The sequence below is a fragment of the Centruroides sculpturatus genome, unplaced genomic scaffold, assembly GCF_000671375.1.
Source record: "Centruroides sculpturatus isolate CEXI.00-Female unplaced genomic scaffold, Cexi_2.0 scaffold1479, whole genome shotgun sequence".
NCBI lineage: Eukaryota > Metazoa > Arthropoda > Arachnida > Scorpiones > Buthidae > Centruroides > Centruroides sculpturatus.
Window position 1 is genome coordinate 39,754 of NW_019385779.1, and position 6,177 is coordinate 45,930.

Consider the following 6,177-nt stretch of genomic DNA (forward strand, 5'->3'; position numbering starts at 1 on the left):
ATATATATATATATATAATTTCATTAATTAAAAACAATGCTTTAAGTAGATGGGCATTAGTTTATGATTATATTTAAAATTAACTTTAGTTTATTTGTAAAAGGTCTATGCATTTTATTAAGCATGTTATAAATGACTGCATTTATTTTTATTACAAGGTTAAAATTGTTTATTGTTTTTCTTCAAAAGGATGCTTGAAAGTAAGTTTAAGTTTTTCAATTACTAAAGATCCAATTAGATTAACAATAAACAATTAGATTAAGATACTTAGTTCTATTAAATGTCATTTTTAAAAAATTACTAAGCATTAATATAATTGTTCAATATTCAAGATTTTGTCATTATTAATATAATTGTTCAATATTCAAGATTTTGTCATATTGACAAATTTCTAAACAAGTGTAAATAATGAGAATTAAGTTGAGAGTTATTTGTATAATATATATATATATATATAATCAATCTAGATTTAGTACTACCATTTGTTTGCCTCCAAAATTGGCATTAAATCAAGTTTGAAAATTATGTGATTTGGTATAAAAAATGTTTGCAACACAAAATCATTCATTTAATAATTCACAAACATTGAAGAGTTTTCTATTTAATATTTATTGGAAAGATATGTTCACAAGTATTCATTAGTGCTTTATGAGGGTGGCATTATTCAGGAAGGATACATTTAAATGTCAAACAAGCTTTATATACTGGGTGATCATAAAGTATTCCTATTTGATACTGTCTAAACAGATATTTAGCAGTCCAAATGCATACAGATTTGATAATTAAAATTTTATGACATGGAAGACATTTCCTTAAATATAAAAAAGTACCAAAACTCACCACTACAATATTTTTAGTGCTTTGGATCTTAATATATATGATTTTTGGTTGTGGGGATATTTAAAATGTGTGACTTATTGAAGATATGTTACAAATTTTTAGCTTTAAGACAATATAACACTACATGTGAGAAGCATCTCAGAAAATCAGTTACAGTTGTCATTAAGCACACTGTTCAACACCTTCAGAATTGGGACTACATTGAGCAGTACCTTTGCATCACTAAGATCTTTAGCATGAATGTCTTTTACAAATAAAATGTTTGTTGCTTTCAGCATCAAAAGTTCCATAGTAATGTTTTGTATTTTGGAAATTCTTCTGCACGTCCTGAAATGTCATTAAACTAAATTTGGTTGCATTTGGACTGCTAAATATCTAAAGTACTCCTATTCAACATTGCCTATAATTACAATCATTTGGTGCATTAAACTTTTCTAACAATATTACAAAATGTCAACTAAGTTTTTACTTGAAGAACTTAAAATCATAGCACTTTGTTGTTTTACTTTACTTCATTACTGTAAAATTGCTGTGAAGTTTTGTTTTAACAGATCTTATAGTCTATATAAATTTTTTTTTAGTTATATAGCTCTTCAACTTGTTCTGTACTGAGAAATACAGTAAAACAATATGTATCAATAAATATAAACATTATTGTTTGTTACATAATTTTTGTAAACAATATATTAGTATTAATCATGGGTGCAGAAATCTGCAGAAAATTTTATGGGGGGGAATGTTTGGAGACAAATAATTAAATAAAAATTTATTGATATGAAAAAAACCACCAAAAAAAATTACAAGTATATTCTAGATATAGTATTGCATCAAAGCATCTCATGGTTGAAGATGTAATATTACATATCTCAATTACTTTATTCACATATAATTTATGAAAATAAATTTGATAATAATAAAATTTTAAAAATTTGTAAATAAATTATTGTATTACTTAATATTATTCAGCAATCATAACTATGATTTATGATGGAAATTATCATATATGTCTGATGTATTTATATATTTGAGGAAAACCTTGAAAAAAAATTATTGAAAATTGTCAGTTCTTAGCAAGAAAAGTTTAGGAAAGATTGGATAAGATCTCTGAGCATAAAATCATTATACAGGCAGCCCTCGACTTTCGCACATAATTGGTTCCTGAAAGTATGTGCGAATGTTGAATGTTCGAAAGTAGAGGGATGTAAAAAAATATTCACCAAAAACTGTGTTTAAAATATTCATTCCTTAATTTTACTCTTATTTTTCAAAATTGCACATATCATAGATCTGTTTACATCATACGAACGTCTGATTGAAGCAAAAGATTCACCATTTTCAGATTGTTTAATTATTTCCATCTTTGTCTTGATCATATGAAGTTTATGAGTCCTTAATTTCTTTTTGTTCATATCAACACTGCAGTTTCTCCATTTCTCACTCATGATTAAATATTTCATCCTTATAAATTGATAAACATAAACAAATAAATTAGCAAAACACATAACACATTGACGCATGCCCTAATTCAAGATTGAAACTGTTTTGAACTCTTACTTGGAACAACACAGTAGTGATTAGGATTCTGAGAAGTTTGCTATTGTAAGAAGAAATGTGTGTCCGAGAACATAGAGTGAGCTACTGCACTTTGTAGTGTTTGGGCGTTCTGCATGGAAGGAAATTTTTTCATTATCGACAAAAATATTTAAAAATGTGTGAAATAGCGAATTGTGCAAAAGTAGAATGTGCGAAAGCCAAGGGCAACATGTATACTTATATTTGCATTAAATTTTACAAAATGAAAAATTTTTATTGGCATATATATATATATATATATTTTAGATGCCAATAATGATGATTATCAATCTTAGATTTAATTTTTAGTTTATAATTTGCACTGAAAAGTTTACAATGATGCCAAATGCAATTTTAAATGATGCTTAATGCAAGTTAATTAAAAATGCACTCTGATGTCATTTTAAAAAAAACTACTAATTATAGTATTGGAGCCACCAAATTACTCTGTTATCATTATCTATTTTGCTTCCAATTATCATTCTTATTGATTTGATGTATGTATGTTTTGAAAGAACTGGAAAAAAGTAATCATTCTTCCAAAAGATCCAACATTGTGGAAATATGAACATTTTAAAACATGGATGTTTTAAAATTTGGATATCATCCAAAAACACTTTGCTTTTTGCATTGTCATATGATGTACAATACTTTATACAGTGGGTGATCGGTTAACGAACATAACCCATTCCAAGACTTTGTTTGCTATCCGAATTGTTCGTTAACCGATTATCGATTTACTATAGGTTTTAATGAGAATTTAATTAATTTGTTCCGGAGACACCCAAAAATAAAAAATATATACTTTCTTACTACGTTTATTTTATGTAATAATAATAATACATCCATACACAGTCTTGCATTTTTATTAGTCGTATTTTTTCCGTTTGAAAGGGTTAAAGAATCTGTCTAATGTCGATTGCTTTTCTCTCTTTTTCAGGATTTTTCGTAAGTAATTGCAATTGTAGAAATCCCCAAGCCTCAACCTGGTTTGGATACCATTCTAAGACCATTGTTCTGACATCCTCCCACTTCTTCAAAGGATCTTTAATAACAGATATTGGCATTAATGCTCTTTTTTAGAAGAAAACATATCTCACCGAGTTTCTTAGTGTTTTTCATTCAAGAGTTCTTGGCGTTCTTCTGTCGTCAGATCAGTTTCAGGTTTCATTATGAACTATTCGATGTTCTTTATTTTTCAGATATAATTTTTGTTACTCCTTTAGCTGCTAAAGTCTTATTGATTATACAGTATTTTTCTTAAATAAGATTGAACTGCAGCCTACTGTAGACTTGTTCACGCCATACTGCCCAGCAACATTTGGCATATTCTGCCCACTCTCTAACTTTGCTATTATACTCTCATCTTTCGAAAAGAAAAAACAGACGCAAAGCTTAACGAGTGCCTACCCGACAATTTCGCGAATTGTCAGAAAAATAAATGGCTGGAATTACAAGGGAGAGTTTCAAAGTTCGGAGGAATACTATCCGATCGGTATATACTGTACTGGCTTGAACGTCGATGTCGACGTCTCCCACACTTTGAAAAGTTTCGAACTGTTGTCTGAAGACAAGGGAAGACCAATCGGTATTCATTATTTTACATCACTTCTTCTTGTGTTTGTTCTGTGGGTGTTCGTTATCCGATCATGTGTTCGTTGTCTGAACATAAAAATCTTTCGCGAAAGTATTCATTATCCAACTTGTTCGTTATCCAATCTGTTCATTAACCGATCACCCACTGTACTTGGTAATATGTAATCAGTCTGTTTATTATTTTGAGACTATTTATTTTAAAAAGTCAGCATTGTATGAATGCAATATTGTAATATAACAAACAACCTATTATAAAATGGTAATCATTTACTTCATTTAATTTGTATTTTTGTGTGAATATTTATACTCACAAAAGGACCCAGAGAGTCATAGAGACCAATAAATTTTAATATAGCAGCTCCTAAACGCAAATATTTACATTCTTTTATTTACTAGCAAATTTATATAATAATTTCATGAAATGAACATCTATATTAAAATCATAAGTAAAAATATAAAAGATTTTTCATTAATAATTATTTGCAAGAGTGTACATAATATTGAGCACTGCTTAGAAATGAGAGTTGACAAGAAATAACTATATTATCAAAGCAGGAATGACTCAGATTCAGCTAACAAGCAGATTGATCAAGACATTCTGGAAATTTCAAAAAAGTCTTTCTCAGATCTTTTTATGAGATTCTTATAAAAGGTATGGCAAGATGTGTTGTTAAGTTCTGCCTAATTAGTGTAGCTTGGATTCTGTGCAATAGAATTGTGAGCAGACATTCTAAGAATACAAAGATGATCTTGTATGAGAAGTACCATAGTCTGTAAAAGATAAAGAAAAATTATGTCATTTTCTTTATCATCATCATCCTTAACTGCAACAGTGGAATAGGAAAGAAACTTAAATGATTATCTACCCTAAAAATATTGGAACAGTGGACATTTGTTTTGGAAAGTAAAGGCAATGATTAAATAAAATTAGCCTGTCACTTCCAAGAATCCCTGGATTTAATAATATCCCATTATGTACTATTTAATGAGTTCTGCAACACAAGGATTTCAGGTACCCAAATATTGAAGAAACTGACTCTGACCCCAAGACACAATCAGGATTATCAGGAGTTTAACTGGCATCATCTCTCCAAAGGTACCAATTTTAGTATGGTAATTTTTTCAGATGGAAATTGATTTTCTATGGATAGTCCCAGATTTATACTCATAGATGCAGTGGAATTATAATATAGCATATAACCATCAATGTATGAAGTATCAGAAGTGTGGAGGAAGTGTTATAATTTTGAAGGCAGTCACTTTAATGGGAAATATGAAAGTTCAGGTTGCCAGTCAGAAGCATAACAGCATGCTTGTCTGGAGGACTTTCAGTACATCTTTATTCCAGGAATCAAGTGCCAATTTTGTCACAAAAAATAGATATGGCAGTAGGTAATATGTCAATACACAAAACCAAACAAGTATTTCTGTGCAAAAAATGTGAATGTTCTGCACTGGTCTGCAAGAAGTCAGGTCTAAATATCATAGAAAATATTTATGGAGTCATTTAGGAGTACATATGTACCAAGGTCAACAGTACAACAATCATGAAGAACTTGCTGATACCATTAATCAGACTGCTGTTAATTTCAACAAAGCTATTGTCAAGAATTTGTACCAAAATGACTTATTGAGGTGGTGGAGAAACAGACATGTCAGATATAGTAAAAAATCAGATCTATATGTTTTTTTTTTTTTTTTGACATGAAATATACTTGATTCTTTGTGGTAACAAAGATGTTCATGTTAAAATCTTAAGTTAAATCTTAAGTAATCTCATGCTAAAATCTGTGCAACACATTCTCATATCTGCACTGTCTGTCATTTTGTAGTACTACATCTCAAGTCTCTACAACTTCTTGGGACATTATTTGCCAGATCAGAGTACCAAATAGTGGAAAACATTCTGGCCAGAAGTACATCAATAATTTAGGTTAATATCAAAGTAAATTACACTAAATTATTAAATGAAAGTATATGGAAAGCATTAATGTGCATATTAAAATTGTATTAGTCTTGACATCAAATCCATTAGATAAAGTTGAGAAATTTCTTATATGTACATAGAATGAAAAGAATTGAATTAATTAAAATTAATTCATTAGTTATAGTTATGCATGTTTATGTTTAATATTGTTTTCAAGGGTCAGGTCATTACATGGTCATAGA